This window comes from Anguilla rostrata, chromosome 2 (genome assembly GCF_018555375.3).
Source record: "Anguilla rostrata isolate EN2019 chromosome 2, ASM1855537v3, whole genome shotgun sequence".
NCBI classification, from domain to species: domain Eukaryota; kingdom Metazoa; phylum Chordata; class Actinopteri; order Anguilliformes; family Anguillidae; genus Anguilla; species Anguilla rostrata.
Genome location: NC_057934.1, coordinates 44,088,129 through 44,099,235, shown reverse-complemented (window position 1 = coordinate 44,099,235; position 11,107 = coordinate 44,088,129). Strand labels below are relative to the sequence as shown.

The 11,107-nt window shown below is 37.5% G+C and overlaps 1 long non-coding RNA gene across 2 annotated transcripts; it reads right to left on the bottom strand.

Moving 5' to 3' along the window:
- Window positions 1-8,135: 8,135 nt before the first annotated feature.
- On the bottom strand, window positions 8,136-10,235 carry LOC135249502 (uncharacterized). Of its 2 annotated transcripts, XR_010328714.1 has the most exons (3): window positions 10,110-10,235; window positions 9,049-9,166; window positions 8,136-8,474 (listed from the first exon to the last, which is right to left on the bottom strand). It is a non-coding gene; the product is annotated as an uncharacterized LOC135249502 (long non-coding RNA). The 2 variants fall into 2 exon arrangements; XR_010328713.1 differs by lacking the exon at window positions 10,110-10,235 and having other exon boundaries at window positions 9,049-9,389.
- Between the last annotated feature and the right edge of the window lie 872 nt (window positions 10,236-11,107).

Genomic DNA, 11,107 nt, shown 5'->3' with positions numbered 1-11,107 from the left:
CAGGGATAATTTTGTACAGAGCTTTTGTAAAATTAAGCTAGCACAGCACATTATAAAATTTAGAGGGAAAGATATCCTACAATTTCCTCAATAATCAAAAAGAATCCAGTATTCAGTTGAGAAAACATGTATGGTGCTTGATGTGTTTGCATTTTTCTCAATAAGAAAAGACATCTGTGGAAATACAAACTAGAATTTAAAATAGGTAAGAGTGGGTCTAAAATTAGACCAAAGGGCCTCTCCCTTCAGAGGCATGCTAAGCTTTGACTGAGACATCACAGAGCTCAGGCAGTCAGCACTCGATTCAGAGGGCTATAACTCCGAAACACTGTGAGCTCCAAGCCGCAGGAACACCTTCCTCTCTCCCCCCTTCTGAAGCCCACCATTCAGGCATCCTTTCAAAATGTAGATGTTGTACAAATTTAAATACAATTTTGCAGGTACACTGGAAGGCCTGTTGAGGATACTTTCCACAGACCAGAAAGCGGCCACAGATCAGAAGTCCATTTGGAGACATGGGAAAACCTTGTGGGCAGTAATAAATCCAATTTGATTCAAGGAGCTAATTATGATATTATTGGGTATACATTTATCCATTAATTTCTTGCTATTGAGGGGTTCTTGGTTAACCCACGGTGGTCTTCTTGTCCTCTTTTTTCAAACAATGAATACCTCTGAGTGCCCTTCCATGGGGACAACTGTAAATGGGCCATTACTTCCAGGCAAATCCCTACTCTCACAGTGAGCACTGGTAAGAAGCTTGCCAGTTAGAGTCCTGATTGACAGACTGGGGGTTTCAAATGGGGGGAGGGCAATGCGGCACTCTGTAAATGCTGTTGTTCAACTCCACATAAACTAACAGAGGGAAAGGTCATGGCACACAAGGTCAAAACAAAAATCATTATATAAACCTAGGCCTCCATAGGGATTTGACCTCTGGCCCTAGATGGTAAAGTATACTGTATATTGTGTATATTATTAAGCACATGTTGATTGGTTTATGGCAAAATGAATATATAGCTGTTTGGGGAGCAATGGCAAACACTGCACTGGTTGTGCTTGCTACATACTGCCTTTATATAAATCAGCATGCTAACCTTATTTTTGGGGACAGCATCTTGAAAATATGTATGACTTTAACCTATGGTGTTGTGTCTGCAACCCTGACCAGGACAAGTGGGTATAGATAATGGATGGATGGATGCGTATTATTGTTAGGGGAGTGAGGATTAAGGAAAATGTTTTCTAAATCCAGCAGTTTTAACATCCAACACCCTTGTTTAATGTTTGGCACTCTGAATGCCTAACATTAGTGTATCAACAGTTGAAACTCCTCACTTATCCAACATGTTAAATTAATTTGATTTAACTTGTTAATTATTATCAAAGATATCAATTAGATATCAATTAAATTGTAGAATGAGTTGATAGGCGGAGGTCCATTTTGAGCATAATCTCAAAATGGACCCATCCAGCCAAACTCGCCCTTTTCACCTGTGGTGCCTCTCCTTAAAACACACTTCTTATGCACTTCTTCAAATACCCCCCAGGGACATTGTGCAGACAAAGGCTGTGTCTGACATTGTATAATACAGGTACATCCTATTTAGGATGCATTTTTGAGTATGCAAGGCTATAAAGTTGAATGATAGTACACAAAAATGTGTATGCTTGAATTACCCAGATAGTTTACTTCCAGGAAGCTGTCTATTTGCTGCATTCTATTCCAGAGATTGTAATCCTCCAGTTCTTTGATCCAGACTGTTTCCATGGGGATGAATACCTTGTTTCTGGCCAACCAGAAAATTTTGGACAAATATAGTCAACAATACTGTGGCAACAAAAGCTGGACTGTATAAATACTAACTTGTTTTCTTACTGTAGTATTATTGTAACTGTAGCTAGACTGCAATAAGCAAGTACTACAACCCTAATAACCTATGTAAATTATTTACGATGTGACAACAGGTTTGAACCTGAAGAGTGTGTAATGAAGCTCTGACTGGAAATGGGTGCTATGGTCAGATAAGACTAAAATTGTACTTTTTTGCAGTATACACTGTCTGTTTGTTTGGCGTCAAAAGACAAATAGCATCAAAAGAAATGCACTCATACCTACCATACTGGTGGATCATTGATGCTTTGTGGATGTTTTGCTGCCAGTGGTCCAAGGGTTTTTGTAAGGGTCAATGGAAAGGTCAATGGAATGGAATTAACTGCAGCTAGGACCAAGACATTCTGGCCAAAACCTGTCTACCACGCAAAAAAAATTATCAGTCTGTATCTGACACACAGATATATCCAGAAAACGACAAATTTTTTCCTTCAACAGATGCCATGTTTTTGTTTGTTATGTGATTAAAAACCTACAAGAAATGAAGGTGCGTGGCCTTCTCATAAGAAATATCACAACTGAATTTCACATTTTGTTGCTGAAGCTCTAACAGGTGACAAGGATTAGGTTTTGGAAGTAGCGCTAATATAGGAAGATGTTATAATTAAAACAGAAAAGAAAACAAAAAACAACTGTCTCATTCTAGTGAACATCAGGACCACCTAGTATTGTGTACACTAAAAACAACCTGATTAAAGGGCAGATGAAACTAAAGCAACAGGAGATGGGAGTCAGGTTTCTGTATCGGCTTCCTTGGGAAATTTTATTGCCTTAGAGAAGGGAAAATTTTTGTTTTGTTTCTATTCATTTATTAATTTTTATTATTCACAAAAAACTATTTTTATTAAATTGTTTTTATGTGGAATTTCCAATCTTTTCCTAATCTTTTCCACAGCTTACATATCTGAAATCGATGTGTTCCATTTTTCACCAGCACAAATAATAATAACTTGCTGATTAATGCTTTATCACAAAGCAAATTATGCCATGCTTCATCACACCATGCCCTTGCTGTTATTGTATTGTATGCCTATAGGCCTATGTCTTAAGGTTATTCACAAGTATTTACTTCATGAATCCTTCTTTCATGAGCTACCTTGGCTCCTGTCCTTATCCTAATGTCCTTGTTCCCTTGATTTCACCTGCATTTTATCTTCATATGTAAACAAGAATATGAGCCTTATCGCCATTTTCTAACTCAAACAAACAGTTATCATTGCAATTTTAGTATGTATTATGAAGGTAATTTTTTAAATGTAAATATCATGTTGGAATAATTGCTTCCACAGCTGTCACTGTCCTACAACATCATGAGAAAAAATATTTTTTCTGAAGAATATTTCTTTAATATTCTTCAACAATAATATTAGATTTAGATGTAAATTTTTGATTTCTATATATTGACTCACTGGCAATATTTTAAATTCTTTTTTTAATCATTAGGGTACTTATCTTGCAGCTGGAGGAAGTCATTTTGGGTAAGAGCATCTGCTAAATGCCTATTTATTATTTACTTACTTATATACATATGTACTTATTTACTCACTTACATGCACACACACACACACACACACATACATACATAGGTTTATTTAGTCATGCTACAGTTTGAGTATTTTATTCTCAAGGTTACTTATTCCGCATACTCTCTCTGTTTGCACTACTTATTCTACAAATAACAGCAGGGAAAATTTTGACTGCGACTTCTTTGAACTTCAGCCAAAAAGATTCATTTTAGCATATCAGTGCATGCAACAGTAGTGCAGTATACAAAGAAAAGTTGTACCTCACTTCCTGTGACATAAACAAAGAAAAGAAACATAAAAACAGACAGGGTCATTGAAGAAACAGTAGTGAATGTGACTGCAGCCATGATGCAAACAAAGGTATAACCACACAGACTGACAATAGTCTCCCTCGGACTTCTACACTGCTAAAAAACTTCCATGCTCCGTTGGAAACACTTGTCAAAAGCAACCATGTCTAAAAATAGCTCTACTCTCCAGGCTTAAAGAAGGACATGGCTGTGTAGTACCTTCGTTTTGGTAAATCCAAAGTTTTACTTGAGTGTGAAAAGAAAAAAGATATAAACTCAGTGCCCTTCTCTTTGTCCTGAACCCAAAACCCATATGGCCTACTGCAGTAGAATAAAACCTGTATGGTCCTACAGCTGTAAGACTGCTTCTCTGTGTGACCTGAAATTCTCCCAGCTTCCAACGGATTTACCTTTGCGTTTATTTTGAAACAGGAGCACCCTCATATCTCCTGCCAAGACCAAAGCAGCAGAGTAAAGGAGCCCTCCAAAGGATCTAATATGAACTTTGTTATTATAAACACAGAAGTACTCAGATAGCTTATAGTCTGAATGAATGAAACAATGAAACTGTGTCAGTTCTTGGTCTCTTGGCTGAACCTTTCTTTGAGTCAAGATTTGAGAAAAACCGGGCTCATTATGCAAACATTCGGATAGGAAACCAGGGGAAAGGACAGAAAAATCTCTCTCCTGCATTATTTTTATGCTAGTTTTTACTGAATTTGCAGGACTATCGAGTGGTGTATATGCACAATGTAACTGTAATGGCTTTTGCTATTTTTTTCCCCAAAAATAAGTCTTTCACCCATAATGGAGGAAGTTCTTTCTGCTTATCTATTATATTTACCCAAAAATCCTAAAACATATACTTTATAAGATAATTGGTTATATCCAGCAGAAAACCAGCAAGGTAACTGAGAGCATATGGCGTGTCTCTGGCTGCAGAGAAACTGCATCATCTGCATTGCCTGGATCCCTGTGATGTGTGAGTGAAATTGAGAAGGTTTTTAAAGTCACTTACTTTTTCTGTCAGTCAAATACAAAAAAAAAAAAACTTTAGCCAAATGGTTCTGTACCATTTTTCACCTGCTTTATACCTGCCTCCTTTCTCTGAAAAAAAAAAAATGCTGACCGTACATCATAAATTCTTACTAAAGGTAAAAATAAGAAATAACAATAACAAAAACAATTTAAAAAGTAAGCCTATTTTAACACAAAGAGAGAAAATCTATATTCCTAGGGAAGCTCCTCAAAAGTAGAAATTTAAAATGTGATGTGCTTGGAGGACTGTGCTACGGTCCAAATGAGAGTCCAATATGATTCCTGCAGAACAGCTTCTGGCAAGAGAGGTGCTTCACTGTGCAGTATAATGTGCTGTATTCCCTTTGGCCAGACTTGGCCAGAGCTCTAATGAGAGCAGCGAGTAAAGAAACACGACATCTATGCTCCGATCAGTATCAGCTGTTTTATGTTTCTCGTCTCTTGATGATGAACACGCTTCAGTCCAGGGACTTGACTATATAATACTGATAGGTATGGAGATGTACCTTGGAGCTGACGCATATTAAAGATAATTTCACTTAAGGTTAAAGAGAAAAAAAATTAGCCATTATCCCCCTTTTTACAAAACATTTTTCACAAATACACTAATGCAAAATGATCTAATATATCTTCTAATCTAATCTTGATTGGGATGTAAGTACAGTGCCATTTGGCTTTGAGTTTCTTGTGAAGTGCTCTTTTCCTTGTTTTTGCATTGCCATTATATGTTATTTTTTCCAGGAATCCTCTTATTTCATCAAAATAAGTGAACATCATGTGGCAACTGTTACCGCAGTGGAAAAGGAGTGATTATGAGAACAGCATTATATATCACCCCCTGTATTGCAAAGCAGGGAAAACAGTAAGGACCACATTGAAAGCAGCAGTGAAGAGCTGCACACTCACAGAGAGAATGTGTGCGCGCGCGCGTGGGGGGGAGGGGGGGGGGGCAGCTTTATAAGCCTGCCTGATGACAAAATCTTTCAAACGATGTAAAACCATTTCAATAATGCTCAGCTGGCCTGTAGGCATGTAACTATCTTTATGTCAGGTTTGGACCCATCTCTCTCCAACCTCCATAGTAATTAGGGAGCAGGAAAAAAATACAAGATTGGCACCACTTCAAAAAACAGATTCTTTGATGCTAACATTCTCTCCTCTGTAGTCAAGGTATGTACTTTATTCAAGAAGGGAAAGAAAGAAGCAATTCAGGGATTAGGGGCAGAGAGAACTAGACACTCCCAGTAAAAGAAAGCCCATAGCTAGGATGGCTGGGATTCACTAATACTGAAGGTTCGCTGAAAGCAGCAGGCAGTATTGATTTAAAACTATGTTGTATTGATTCTACAGCACTCAAAAACCTAAGGAAAGAAGATATATATCTGTTTGATGCAGACAATTCTGCACAAAGTGTTCCTGAATACCCTCATTTGAAATGCATGCTGTTTCATCAAATTTGGTGTCAAATGGATTCTAAAGGTGTTTCGTCTCATAATATAAAGTTAGTTGTACCATTTATAAGCACTTCCAAGCTTATATTTGAGGTTGAAGTAGGGCCTATTGATTTTGCCCCAAACAATGAACATAGGCCTGTGGAGACCATTGGAGCAAAGGAACTTAATGATGGTTGAACATGCATGCATTATCTTTCTTTTAGTGTAGGCCCAGGAGAATTCGTATGAAAACATATTTTTCTGTTTTCAGCTACTTTTTTATATTTGATGAATGGGAGGGAGCTTGCTGTCTAATGGGGGAGCACTGCTGGTATACTTTTGCATGTGGCTGGCTGGCATGAGTGCAGTCGAACAGCCCCCAATGTTCCCTTTGCTCTGTCCTTCACAATTCTTTTTCCATGGCTCCTCCAATGCTGCTGCCTCCTCTGCTAACTGGCCCTCTTAGGGTGGTATGCTGCCCTCTCTGCTACTCTCACACTTTTGCTGTGGCCTTTCATTGAACTAAGCTGAGAGGTCTTTTCTACCAGTGGTGGTAATGCAGGGGCCTGCGGTGTCAGTACATGCCCCCACAGTGACATCTCTCAAAATTTATGGCAGCTGACTTCAGCCTTGTATTACTGACTACTGACCATTTCCATGTAGATGGCCCAGCTTCTCTAGCCTGCACCTCGAGCATTGATGGCATTGACACACGCGCAGCGCACACACACACACACACACACACACACACACCCACCACACAACAACACACCCCACACACACCACACACCACACACTTGGCTGCAAGGGCAAAAATAAAGAAAAAGTGAAGTCTTTTTAAGCCACGATCCATTCAAAAGGCCTTTTTCCCATCTTGTCCTGCAACATCCCTCAAACTAGCCAAGTAACATTGTAGAAGCTAGTCAGACCATGAGTCATCACAGAAGTCTAAAGAGGTCTAACTAGGAAGCACTTTTGTGAAATGATGAATGTAACTATCTAAACTGAAAAACTACCACCACCACCACAACTACCACTACTACTACCATTACTAATTCTACTACCACTATATTCAATTCGGCACTTGAATTGCTTACTATACTTGGAAATAATAAGCTGTTTTAGCTATAGGACTTCGGCTTTAGGCAAGCAAACAGATTTTCTTCTGGAACTCTATACCTAGTTTAAAAACTACACCTGTATGTGTGCAACGCTTATCATCTATACTGTTGATTGCCTGGTATTAAAATAATTGTGAAACCCGAGCAACACAGTTTTGTTCACCACGGAAAGGTATCCTGTCCCAGTGAAAAAACAAGTCTAATGGGTAGGTGGTTCTTTTTTCTGGTGATTCACTTAATGGCCTGAGGAAATGGCACATCCCATTGCTCTCATTCAGTAGAAGGCCTCCTTGTCTAAGCCTGTGTAGACAAGGATAAACAAGTGCAGCTTTAAGAAAGTACACCTCTTAAATCTTCATCAGCCCACATCAGTTCACGCTGAAACATTTTAGTCTTTCAGAGGATTAAGTTTTAATACGTTTTCACGCCCCAGCAGTTCAACCTTAAATAGAAAACTTGTTATCTCATATAGGAGAAGACCTGACCGGAGTTCACATCCTGCAGTGTCATATGTGTAGCAGAAAAAGGTTCTCGTAAATGTCAGTGAGTAATGAGACAAAGGTCAAGGCTTCATACACATCTGTGGTTTTCAACAGTAATTATTCTCATTGATAATGAGCTTTCCTTTTTGAAATCTTTTGAAACAACCTTATGATTTTTTCATTCAAATTAAAAAGCCCTAAGGCTACCATTTGTTATAGTGGTTCTGGAGATGGAAATAGTAACGTTTCAAGCCACCTTTATGCAAAATTAAATTACTGAATATCTAACTACAACTTGCAATTATACGCTAGCAAAAGTAAAACAATTAAATAAAACTATAAAATAAATACTTATTAGAGAAAATGAACTATATATTGAGGTAAAAATTTTAGTGAACACATTTTATAAAAACTAATGATTTCCATCAAAGTCATACAATAGTATTAACATTAAGAGGTATGTCTAGGGGGCATTCTTGTGTTTGAATGAACAAAGAACAATTGATTTCAACAGTACTCTAGTTTTTGTAAGTTGAGCACAGGAAAATTCTGCTTGTATGTACAGCTTTCAACATTAAGAGATGCCCCCTCCCCCCACCCACTCCCTCACCCCCAGCCCCTGGCCATCTATACTCTCTCCCAGAGGTGCTTGTTTATTCCTCCCTCCAGGCTGCGAGGAGAGAGCCAGGTCTGACAATGAAAGAACACACAGAACAAGAGAAGATTAAAGAGCTAAGATATAAGAAATGTACTGCTGACCAAACCATCTGTGCAATGGTTAGATTCACACACACATACACACACACATACAGGCACGCACTCACACTCACAGGTACACACACAAGCATACAGTGCCGTGAAAAAGTATTTGCCCCCTTCCTAATTTCCTTTATTATTGCATATTTGTCACACTGAATGGTTTCAGGTATTTTGACAAAATGTAATATTAGACAGGGAACCTGAGTAAACACAAAACACATTTTTTTAATTATTATTTCACTTATACAGTGAAAAAAGGTATGAAACACCCATGTGAAAATGTAACTGCCCTCTTAAACTTAATAACTGGTTGCACCACCTTTAGCAGCAATAACAGATGCTTCCTATAATTTGATACCAATCTTTCACATCGCTCTGGAGATATTTTAGCCCACTGTTCTTACAAGAACTGCTTTAATTTCAGAGAAATTGGTAGGTTTTTTTTTTAGCGTACAGACTTTGACTAGGACACTCAAATACTTTAAATTTAGTCATGAACACTGACCTTATCTGAAGCAAAAGAGGCTTCTTGAAGTTCTCTGGATGTTCTTCTGGGATCTTTAGTGACTTCCTGGAAGAGTTGTTGCTGCGCCCTTGGAAAATCTTCAGCAGGCCAGCCACACCTGGGAAGATTCATCACTGTTTTAATTATTCTCTATTTGGAGATAATGTCTCTCACTGTGGTTTAGTGGAGTCTTATCGCCTTAGAAATGGCTTTGTAACCATTTCCAGGCTGATATAACAACTGATTGTAACAACATTTTCTTTTGGAATGTCCTTTGATCATGGCATAGTGTGTTTGTAGACATTTTGTGGTGACTACTTCACTCTGCTGGTAAAGTTCAATGAGTGAGGTTTAGATTCAACAGGGCTGGCTGCAATCAAGCCTGGTTGTATTCAATCAGCTGAATCTAATTATATTTGGTTAATTGGATGATCACATGGGTGATAGATAACTTTTTCATTAAATAAATGAAATAATAATCTTTAAAAGGTGTTCTAGGTTTACTCAGTTACAATATAAACACCACTTCATTAGTTACATTAAATATTATATCAGGATTGTTTAACAATTTAGGCCCCATACCTAATTATGCATTTTCAAGCTTTTTAATTTTGAGAGTTCTTCCTTGTAGTTATTTTGGTCAATTTCAATTGATTTGATTCATGGGTTGTGTGCACCCTGTTAAGACTCAGGGGTATTGTAAGATTCAAATTCAAAATCAAATCAAAATTATCCATAAAAGTCACTGAAGAAAGCAGGCTGTGTTCACAAATCACATATCTAATTGTACATTTCAAGATTGATATATTTTTATGAATAAAAGAAAAAATCAAATACTGTTTATAAAATGAAAGTGGACTGAACCATCAGCTTTGGTTCATCACTGATCTTGTCAGATATTTCCATTAAATGCACCGTGTAGCAACTAAATGAGCAGCATCATTATGCACAAAACATATTGTGAGCACGTGTCCCAAGGTTTAAAGAAACATTACGATTGCTTCTATTTTTTTCTGTGAAAAAAACAGTAACATCTTTCAGATATACTTAACAGGACGCACCTTATGTAAAGCTGGTAGAGAGACCACAATGGTATATCTCGGAATTAGAATTGCCTACAGGCATAGCTCAAAGCATACCATGCCTGGGGAATCAACAAGGTTAGACAGGATGACACAGTGAAGGAAGCAGCATTCTCAGATGCATGAAGAATGTCAATCAACTGAATATAAAGTAGTCCATAAAGCATATCTCATATAACTCAGAGATGCATTTTGCAGTATAAATTATATGCATTGTGTGAGAGCACAGTATTATTAAAAAAAAGAATTTTAAGATTAAAAACATAGTCATTTTGAATTATCCAATACACATGCTTCTTAACTTTCCAATTGGCTTCTAAGCATCTTTCACGAAACAACACATTTAATTTTATATAAAACACTTGGCACAACAATGGGCAGTTTTTCCAATTTCAGTGTCAGTGGAAATGAAGAAGTACTCAAATAAAAAAGCAACTGGAACAAAATGGAACAAAAACTGTTCGTTTTCTGAACACAGAATCTGTAGAATTTAGGCCTATGGGAGAAGCAAACAGTGCAAGCAATTGTGGGGGCAATATTCTCAATTAAAGCATTTAATTGGTTATTCAAAAACGAATTCGACAGGGCACAAGGGTTGAGGTTGTATATATGTATTCATACATAGACATATGCAAGACATCACCCACAAGTAAGCGAAATACTCTATTTTTTAAACCAATTTCCCTGTTTCTAGATTTTTAATCCCTTCCAGTCTAATCAAAACAGCATCATTTGGTTATTTAGACTCTGCAAGCATGTGTCCGGGGAGACTGACAAATAAATAGGCAAATCAATACCAGCAATGAGAGCACCTGCTGTGTTGCATGGATTGTTATAAATAAAAAATGAAGAGCTGTAAAATGCTGATAAACATTCCTCATTATCAAGTCATTTTATAAAGCAATACACAGTGGAGGGATTCATTAAGGCTGTATTTTTTGTGGAAATGAATGCAAACTATGTTTTGCAACATGTTG